General features: G+C 33.9%; 1 protein-coding gene across 1 annotated transcript in view; it reads left to right on the top strand.

Annotated features, from left to right (window-relative positions):
• PIK3C2G (phosphatidylinositol-4-phosphate 3-kinase catalytic subunit type 2 gamma) overlaps positions 1-11,149 on the top strand; it is a gene marked incomplete at its 3' end in the record, with an annotated part of 314,051 nt that overhangs the window by 55,014 nt on the left and 247,888 nt on the right. The window lies entirely within an intron of this gene.

The raw sequence follows: 11,149 nt of genomic DNA, 5'->3' as shown, positions 1-11,149 counted from the left end.
CCTCAGCCTTCCGAGTAGCCGGAATTACAGGCATGCGCTACCACGCCCGGCTGATTTTTTGATTTATTGTAGAGATGAGGTCTCGCTGCCCAGGCGGGTCTCGAACCCGCGGCTCAGGCAATCCACTCACCTCAGCCTCCCAAAGGCACGGGATTACAGACTGAGCCACCGAGCCCGGCTAAAGTTTTGATCTCAATTAGGCAAATCATTTCCTATAGCTTTTTTGCCAGGGAAGGGTAAGTCATCTACAGATAAAACATTGTATTATTATAGAAAAGTGTGTAAGTCGGAGAATATTTTTATTTATTTATTATTTTGAGTCAGAGAATATTTTTAAAACAAGGAAAGACTTCTTTTTCTGTTAAATAGTTAACTCCTGATATACACAAAATGTCACAGATCTCAGGTAAGGATCCCTGATATTAGAGAACATTAAAGGGATTTGAAAATAATGCTTTGTATTTATTAATGTAGATGCTGAACTCATATATGAAATGCACACAAATATTTAAAGACATGGAGATGAAAAATATATGACTTATATTCCTCCCTGAAGTGTAATCCTGTCACTCTAATTCCATTTTTCTTCCTTGAGCCTGACCTGAGTCTGGAAGTTTAAAATGTGGAATGTGAAAATAATCCACAATTAGATTGTTTTAAGTCTCATTAAAGTGTTACGGTTAGTACCCTTCATTCAACCTTGTGATAGTCATTCTACTAGTATAGAATATGAAATTTACCAGGTACCCAGGGCACACTAAAGACTTCACTCCTACAGCACTTATGTCTCTTTTCTCTTTACAATATATAGAAATACTTTTGAGTTTATGGTAACCTACTTATAGTAACCTACTTACTACATTGTAGTTATCTAAATGTCTCAGCACTGCTTATGTATCATAGATATATTTTTTCCATGCACAAATTGTTGAGAATCTGTAACAGTCTTAACTTTCACATTCATAAGTTTGAGCATATATTACTCATATATGAAGCCTCTGCTATTTTCACTTTGAAAGAAACCATTGACTATTGTAAATTTTTATAATATGACTTAAAAGTTGGCAAAACACCAAAGAAATACTGTCTTTATATTATCACTGGAACTTACAACTAAAATCATTTTATAAATAGGTCGCAGTGTCTGAGATTTTCCAGATGAACTCAACCCAAAACAATGACCTCTTTAAATGAGATTTTTCCTGTGAAGCATCAATAGTAACCATCTGATAAACTAGGACAGACTATGATGCAATCAATTCACAATTTCGCACTTTTTTATTTATTTGACAAGTACATTAAGTAGCATTTCATCATGTCCAAACACTATCAATTTGAAAAATAATGTTTAATTTTTTTATCATGTCTCCCAAACTTGGATAATTACACATAATTTGGAACAAATAAATATGACATGAATATTCCTGAATAATATGAATAATTAAAATGACCAAATATCTTCTTTTCTCAGAATTTTTGTTTTAACACATTTTAGATTCTACTTATTTCAAAATGGGCATTCTGGCTTTCATGTTAAATGGCTAGTTTTGTGGATAATTTACATAGAGCTTTTCCATTGGACATTTTTTTCTCTCCTAGATTCCATTAGTACCCTGAACTATGGAAATATTTCCTGAATTAATTCTTTATTCATAATTTTAGATAAATGGAAAATATTAATTACATTTTAATTTAAGATAAATTAAGAATAGAAGAGAAATCGCTTACTTTATGTAAATTGACTGAATTATTTAATCACTGAAGTTAAGAGAAATGGAGATCCAACCACATGGAAGAAGATGGGTAAATCTCACAAACAATACTGAGTGAAAGAAACAGAGTTCAAAATATATATATAGTTTGATTCAATGTATGTAGAATGGAAACCAAAACATATATTACAAATGTATCAATACTTTGGTAAAGAAATAATTTTTAAAAAGATACAGAATACTTTTCACCAAAGGGTACCTTTTATGTAAGGAAGAGACACACAGGCCAATTCTGTGATACTAGCAATACTCTGTCCCCTAACTTATTGATCAATACAAGTGCTTGCTTTATTATTCTTTAATTTGTATATATATTACTGTATGTTCTTCATCTGTTATAAAATTATACAAACTCCAAATAGAATGTCAGATTATGTTATTCCTTTGTGCAGAACCCTCCAGTTCTTTCTATTTCACTAGGAACCAAAATTATGTTGGTTAGTGATTATCTCCCATTTTGAAGAACTTCTTTTACTTTTAATTTTTTATACTTCCTCAAGTTTGGGACTGCTCTCTATATAATAAGATTGACTTTTTCATAGTTTTAATCCACCTTTTATTTTATTTAAGATGAGCTTCAATTCTGCAATTGTGCTTTACTTTTATGTGGCCTGACTTTATCTCCTTTATTTCCTTGACTTACCTTTTTTATAATCTTTCAACTGATTCTTATTACCTATTCATTTTATCCTATTTTCTTCTGATGATTTTCTTTTTGCATCTTTCTCACCTTTTCTTGTATTCTAATGTGAATGCAAATTAGTTTTTTTGACATTTTTTCTTCTGGATTCCATGTAATTCTCTACTTGAATGGTAGTGGTGAAAACAGCAGCAGTAATAGCAATAAAGGAACACCTGTACTTATCTTTTTTTGAACACTTTAAATCTTCCAGTCACTCTATTTAACACATTACACATTCGCTGTTTAATTATTTAAAATATCATTGCAGCCGGGCTCGGTGGCTCAGCCTGTAATCCCGCGCCTTTGGGAGGCTGAAGTGAGTGGATTGCCTGAGCCCACGGGTTCGAGACCCACCTGGGCAGCGAGACCTCATCTCTACAGTAAATCAAAAAATCAGCCGGGCATGGTAGCGCATGCCTGTAATTCCGGCTACTTGGAAGACTGAGGCAGAAGGATCGCCGGAGCCCAGCAGGCAAGGCTGCAGTGGCCGGGAGCGGCCACTGCACTCCAGTCTGGGCAACAGAGTGAGACTTCAACTCAAAAAAATAAAAATAAAAAAAATAAAAATATCATTGTATTATATATATATATATTATCTTCACTCAAGTGATGAATAATATGAACTCCATGAAGATTGAATAAAAACTTCTATAGTGGTGGAGTACTGACCTATACAGCTAGCTGATTTTAGAATCTCTGCTCCTAAATTTTGTCCTAGATTTCTTATTGTTCCATTTCCCCACCAACATAAAGTGTAGTCCAACTTTTTAAATGTTTGCCAATGTGAGATTTATGTAATGATATGTTGGTTTGAGCTTTAATTTTCCTGACAATTATTAAACTCATGATTCTTTACTTTAAAAAATATAGTACATCCAACTGTCCTCTTTTATAATTTAACTGTTCAAACTTTTGTCCATTTCCCCACATTTTTTTCAAACAGATTTTTGGGAGTTCTTTAATTACCCTTCCTTCAATTATGTGTGTTTTAAATATTTTCTGCCAATTTCTGGCTTATCTTGTCACTTTCACTATGATGTTTTATTAAGTCAACTTTCTGAAAGTTTAATTTATATAAAGTACAATGCATCCATGTTAAGTAGACAGTTTTGTCCTTTTTACAAATTGAACTATATTTTCATTTGTTATTTAATTTTAAGAGTTCTTATATATTCTAGAAAAGTTTACTGTGAGATGTATGATATGTGGATTGAAAATATTTTATCCCAGTCTGTGGTATGTTATTTGTTTGCTTGTTTGTTTCATTTATTTATGTGCCATTCAAATAGAGAAGTTTTCCATTTTTATGAAGTCCAGTTTTATTTTTGTTACTTTCTACTTTTTCATCTTACTTGACAAAGACTTACCTACACAAGTTCCCATACATTTTCCCCAGTATTTTTCAAAATTATTTATAGTTTCTGCTGCTTTTTCACTTATGTCATCCACTTTAAGTTACCTTTTGTGTGTGTGAGGAGGTCACACTCAAGGTTTTCTTTTTCCCTAAGTAGGTATTCAATTAAAACTTTATTTAAAGTGATATGTGATTCTCAATTGCATAGTCTTAGCAACTTTGTCAAAAGCAGTAATCCACCTGTGTGTAGATCTACCTCTAGACTCCCTATTCTGTACCAGAGATCAATATCTATCCTTATATCAATTCAACACTGTCTTGATTGCCATACTTTTATAGAAAGTCTTGAAATCAAACAATATAAGTTCTCAAACATGGTTCCTTAGAAAAAAAGTACTATTTGTACTTTACTACAGTTGTGTTGAATCTATAGATTGATTTAAATAGAACTGATGTTTTAAAATATTAAATTTTTTAATTTGAGCATCTGATTTCATCTAATCCACTCTTGTTTTATAGGAGTTCTAAATTTTCAGCAGTGTTTTATAATATAGAGTACAGAGATTATACATATTTTATTAAAATTATCTTTAAGTATTTTATGTTTTTATATAATAATGTAAGTGATATTTTTACTTTATTTTTCAGGTGTTTGTTACTAATAGGTAAAAAATAAAACTGATTTTCATTTCTTGACCTTGTATGCTGTGTCTTGTTGAATTCATTTTTTATTTCTAGGACCTCTTTAGTATTTCCACATATAAGATTTCTTTTTTTTCTCTGCTCTCTAGTTCTAGAATTTTATGTCTTTTATTTGCCTTATTACTTAATACTTGCCAAGATCTTCCATAGAATCACATAGATATGATAAGAACACAATCCTTGCTTTGTTATTTTTAGGAAGAAAGTAACAGCCTTTCACTATTAAGTATGAGGTTATTTGACGGTCATATGGTTGTTACATGAAAAGTTCATTACCTTTTACTAGACTAAGAAGTTTCCTTTTAGTTCTAGTTTACTAAGAGCTTTTATCTTGAATGAATAATGAATTTTGTCAAAAGTTTTTACTGCATTTCTACAGGTGCACGTATGTTTTTCCTCTTTTACTCTTTTCATATTTTAAAGATTATCTTTGACTTTCTGGTATCAACTGCACTTGCTAAAAATGGGTAATCCTTTTTTATATGTTTCTAACTTCAATTAAATAATATTCTGTTAAGAATATTTGTATCAGCCGGGCTTGGTGGCTCAGCCTGTAATCCCGTGCCTTTGGGAGGCTGAGGTGAGTGGATTGCCTGAGCCCGCGGGTTCAAGACCCGCCTGGGCAGCGAGACCTCATCTCTACAATAAATAAAAAAAAAATCAGCCGGGCGTGGTAGCACATGCCTGTAATTCTGGCTACTCGGAAGGCTGAGGCGGACGGATCGCTGGAGCCCAGCAGGCGAGGCTGCGGGGGCCGGGAACGGCCACTGCACTCCAGTCTGGGCGACAGAGTGAGACTCCAACTCAAAAAAAAAAAAAAAGAATATTTGTATCTATATTTATGAAGGACATTAGTGTGTATTTTTATTTTCTTATAATAGTATATGATATTGGTATTGAAGTGACATGGCCTCTTAAAATAAGTTGGAAAATGTCCCTTCTTCCTCTGTATTCTAAAATAATTTAAGAGCACTTACTTTATTTCTTCCTTAAATGTTTGCATTCACTAATGTAACTATCTGGTCTGGGATTTTCCTGTGAAAAGGATTTCAATTATATTCGATTTTTTGGCATAAAACTATTTTTTTTTTTTTTAGAGTTTTAAAGCCATAAGTTTCCCTCTAAATTTTAGCAGCATCACACAAATTTTGATACGCTTGCAGTTATCTCTTTGAATATTTCTCTGCCCATTCTTATCTTCCCAGAACTCCAACTGTGTGTTTGAATCTGTCTAACAGCTTTTAGATGCTGGGTTCCCCATTTATACTTTTTTCCCTTTGTGTTTTAGTCAGAATCATTTCTCTTGACCTATCTTCAATTTAATTGATAATTTCCTTAGTTGTGCTCAATCTGATAAGCCCATTGAAGAACTTCATCTCTAATATCATATGTACTTTTATATTTCTATCATTCCCATTTGACTATTTTGTATAGGTGCCAGCTCTCTGCTATAATTCCCCTTCTGTTCATGCAGTTTGTACACAGTTCCCGCTAGATCTTTAATATATCAAGGATAATTATTTTAAAGTTCCCATCTGATGATTCTAACATCTAGGGCATTTCTAAGTCTGGTTTTGTTCATTATTTTTTTCTACTGACAATAAGCTCTATTATCTTGTTTTTTGTGTGTGGATTATTATTTTGATGGAATGCTAGACATCATATGTAGAACAATATTAAAGAATTAGGTCAATTGTATTCATACCTGGAAAAGGCCAGTTTTCTTCTGCTATGCTATTAGTACGTAGGGTTGATACAGTCTAGTCAAGACTTGCGCTTTGTCTTTTGTTGCTGCTGGTATTATCATCAGGGAACTACAAACTTCAAATTCTTCCAGCAGTTAGCAATTACTGTCTGTGTTTACAGTGGAACTTGTGCTATCAGAAAGTTTTTCTCTGTGTTCTTGCTTCATCTTTAGCTTTCGACAGCCCCTGCTTGTCTGTGCCACAGAGACCTGTCTCGGTACTTTTGTCCTCTGTTCTCTGTTATTTGTTACTCAATACCAGACTTCTTTTGGTGGTGAGGTCAAGGGGGTTCTGCATTGTAATTACCCAACTACAACCTCAGGCAGACTCTGTATTTGAGCCTCATGTTTGGGGCTTTCTGAGCATTCCTGCCACTCCTCCACATGAGAACCAAATTCCTCCTTATTTCAGCAGTTAGTCTTGTGAAAGAGAATTCACTGCTTCTTGCTACTGACCTGTGATTAGTATCCATGTAGGATCCTGGGCCCAAGACAGGGTCTCCTGCACCTTTCCCAGGAGCAAAAGGATTTTGCTTCTAACCTTCTCTCATCAGCAAAGGAGCTTCACCCTATTTCCAACCTTTTCCCCAGAGTCAGATTGCTTTGCTTTCTGTTACTTCTCCAGAAGTAAGAGATGTTTACCTGGTCTCAGGGTGACAGAGGGTTTCCACCCCTGCTATGCACCCCCTAACTCCCCCAACCCTCTGCAGTTTGTGTTATAAGAGAAGGATCCACAGAAGTGAACAGGACTCCATATCTGTCCCCCCAAAACAGCTGATCCCTTATACACCTGCAAAAATCACTTAGAATCAATTTAAAGGTAGCCTAGTCCAAACTTTTATGCAACGCAAAAATCTTTAACCATTTAAGATTTCTCACATATATGTAACCTGGAGCAACTCTGTACACCCAAGGCAGCCTAAACAATTTTTGGACAAGTATTTTTTCATATTAGCCAAAAAGGACTATTCTAAATTTGCAATGATTTTGTTCTAATTTATTATTTCAGAGCTACCCAAAAGACCATAAAATACTTAAAAAAATGATTCTTTTTTTCCCAAGCTAAAATTTCCTAGTACCAAAAACTACTTTTACATTGACATTCATTGAGCTATAGTCCTGTGGTTTATGTCCTCTAGCTACATTCTCTCTCTGAGCAATCATATCAAATTTTTGGCCAGGTAGTGCCTCTATGAAAATGATACCCAAATATACTTTTGTTATCTCTTGCAACAGAGTGCTAATCCTACTGCTTTGAGTCTGTAGAGTTTCTCATAATGTGGTCAGCAGTCACAGGATATATGTACTTTTTAGACTGATCATTTCCCCTCTACTAGTGTGTGTGTGTGTGTGTGTTTGTGTGTGTGTGTGTGTGTGTATGAATGAATATACGTGTATTTTAGGAAAAACTTTATATGTCAGTGTTAGAAAAGTGTTTATATACAGCAATTTTACATTTACTTCTGCCTGAGTCCAAAATAGTCAGTAGTCCGGTGCAATTTTAGCATAAATTCTCACTCTAGGTAGCATAAATTAATACTCTATAGCCACATACAAGGAGAATCCCCCAAAAAAACAAAATTTTATTAAAAATTGTGTTTTTTATTCTACACGTTTAAACTTCAGTCACCTTCAAAGTACTCTTCTTTTGCTATAATACAACTATTGAGACAATTTTTCCACTGCTCAGAACAATTTCTGAACTAGTCTATTTTGATGCTTTAGTGCTTCTGCCATTTTTTGTTTCACCTCTTCCATGGGTAAAGCGTTTCCTTTTGAGGACTTTTTTCAACTGGGGAAACAAAAAGTTGCTGGGGCAAGGGTGATTAGGAAAAGTGGGGCACGGGAGTCGCCATTTTTTGGTCAAAAACTGCTGAAGAAGTGTGGACAGTGTGTTCATGAAAAATTACTCATCTTGAAATGGGCAAATGCATTGAAAGATTCTAAAAAGAAACAAATCATTGAAGCCCAATGCAGCCTCTCACAACAATGCTAGCTTGCACATTGATGCCAATTAGTTCCTAGAACACACCTTACATGGGAACCTGTACTACAATGGACCACCATACAAAAAGATAATTCCAGTTTTTGTGTGTGGGTGTGTGGGGGCTTCTCCCTTGTATAATACAGACAATAATTTCAATGTCTCAGACAATAATTTTCCTCACTCAAAAATTCTGCATAGTGAGAGACTTCCTCCAAAATTCTCTTGGTCTGTAGCCAAAGTTTTTCTTTGCCCACCCTTTACGAATGGCCATCTATCTGGTGCCTGGAGTTTATTCAGGGATCCTAGTTCCAGTTCTGCCCCTTCCCCATCTCCACCAACTGGTTTAGGCCTCAGATTTCAGCACTTGTTCCAATGTGAACAAAAAACTTGAATTTCTAAGCATGACGGTCTAAATTGAGTCTGATATTTTCTCCAGATCATTGCAGCAACAATGTTGGAGCTAATGCTCAGGCTTGAAATTTCCTCTAAATTTCTGCCACCCAGAGATTTAGCCTGGCTAAACTATGCATTTACATTTTTTTCCTATAATTCATCCAGTGTTTTATGGGCATGGGGGGTGGGTAGGGTGTCTGTGTGTGTTTTTGTGTGAAGGGTGTCTATGTTTTCTCAGTTGCTAGAGCTAGAACCCCACTGCATGTTCCTGGGAAACTCACTGTAACAAAAAATACACACACCATGATACTATCCCAAATCTTCCCATTTTGTCTGTGTTTCTGCCATAATTAATGGCATGCTGTATTCTTGGATTTCCAAATGTGAAATTTTGGGTTCATCTTAAATCCAACCGTTCTTTTGGTTCTCATATCCAGTTAATCATCAACTTAATTTTACAATTACAATATTTTACCTAATGTATCCCAGCAACTGCTATGATCCATGAATGTAATGAATATACTATTTATCTTCCAGAATATTTGTGAAGATTGAATGAGATAAATAGATCATATAAAGAACATTGACAAGACTGGAGTAGTATATTGAAAATAAATCAACTACCAGCTACCTAGTGACCAAATCAACACAGCATTTGTATTTAATCAATAATATGTATGGGCTTCCACAAACTTATATATCTCACATATCTACTTAGAATATATAAATGAAAAAATAAACAAAACATCTAATATGTAACTCTCTCATAGTTTACGATTTTCTTATTTTTATTTTTGTGGTTATCTGTGTACAGTGTCTGATTTCTCTTATAAACTGAAACATTTATGTGAAAGGATAAAAATTAACTAATACATTAAAATTAAGTCCTTATTTTCTACCAGCCACTTTTTTCATATTTTATCTCATAGAATTTTTACAATTCTATCATTAATTGTTATTGTTCCTACTTTACAGAAAAAGGAACTTAGACACATGGAAGTTAAATACGTTGATGATGGTCATAGGTAGAAAGGGGCAGACCAGAATTTGGACAAATAGATCCTGAATGTAGAGCTGAAAATATTGTTTGCCATGGTGTTGTGAATGAATATATTAACAGTATATTAATAGTGGGGTTTCTGTCCTTAGAGAAAGTCTAATATGTCACATCCATTCTTAAATCTGGTCCCCAAAGCTAAACTCTAATTTTGGTAATATACATGGAAAATGTGAGGGGATTGTAACTTTCTAGTTACAGTGAGTATGTATGTCTAAATTCAATTTAATAATTAAGCAGAAGTGGGGCTTGGTGGGGGCAGAAGAAAAAAAAGAGAAAAAAAAACTAAGTAGATCTTCTGGTAACTGTCACAACGTTGACTCATATTGGGTTCAGACATAAATGAAACAGCTGATTTTTTTTCCCATATAGTTTACTCATAATTTTTCTTCCTCGTGTCATAATTATGTAATAAATAGATATATTTTCTTATCTGTGAAAGACTTAAAATATATCCCAATTAAGTTGTATCTTCTTACTTTTAGCTCCTTAACAAAATCTGTTGACATTTCAGAATCCATATTTTGTCTTTCATGGTATTAATTATTCTTCCTAGGTTTTTGTCATCAGTTTTTGGTGTTTGTAGAATCACATATAAGAGGTACTGGCAAACATAATCAAAAGTATGCCTTATATTTTCATAAAAGAGATATAGTGGTATGCCATTAATATATGTCTCACTTTGGACCTCTGTATTGATGTTTTGTTAAGAAAATTATCCACAATAAGGGAAGTTAAAATATTTTTGTGCTGTGGATCCACAGCTTTGTGTGGGGAAAAAAAGGAAAAATATTTTCCATCTTTTCTTGAAACAAACTGTTTTAATTTTCCATTGAAATGACGAGTGCTAGTAACAGAACATTGAAAAACCATCGTTGTTAAAATATTTTCAGCTACATAAAAATATTGTAGAGTGAAACATAATTAGCACAGAATTAAGGAGGAAAGATTTACCACTATAGTTAATGGTAATACATGGAAAAGAATATCAAAATAAAGCAGATTGTTTAAAATAAAAACTTAAGCAAAGCTGAGATATGGAGAGACTAATGAAAAGTTTTTAGAATGGTGACCATAAAAATCTCTGTATATTTTAAGAATAGCCAGCAATTTTAATTTTAAGAAGAATTTGTCCTATGGACTTTATCATCAATTTTTTTAAAACAAATTACTTCAAGGATAGTGCAATCAAGTGATTGCCAAACATTCTAACACCACAATTGGTTGTTCCAAATTTGTTCTGAACTCTATGAATGTGATTTTTAATGTTTGCTCTCCAATACATAGATCCCCGAAACAGATGTGTTCTGAAACTCTGTATGGGTCTGCCATCATTACCTCATTTTGAATGTCTTGCAAAAACTACAGTCTTTGTCTAAGGCTAAGTTTTCTGCTGTCTCTCTCTCTCTCTCTCTCTCTCTCTCTCTCTCTCTCTCTCTCTCTCTCTCTCTTTCTCTC

This window comes from Carlito syrichta, unplaced genomic scaffold (assembly GCF_000164805.1).
Source record: "Carlito syrichta isolate Samal-C Ts95f unplaced genomic scaffold, Tarsius_syrichta-2.0.1 Scaffold315374, whole genome shotgun sequence".
In the NCBI taxonomy this organism is placed as follows: domain Eukaryota; kingdom Metazoa; phylum Chordata; class Mammalia; order Primates; family Tarsiidae; genus Carlito; species Carlito syrichta.
Note: the sequence above shows the minus strand (reverse complement) of the source record. Positions and strands in the feature narration are given on the sequence as shown.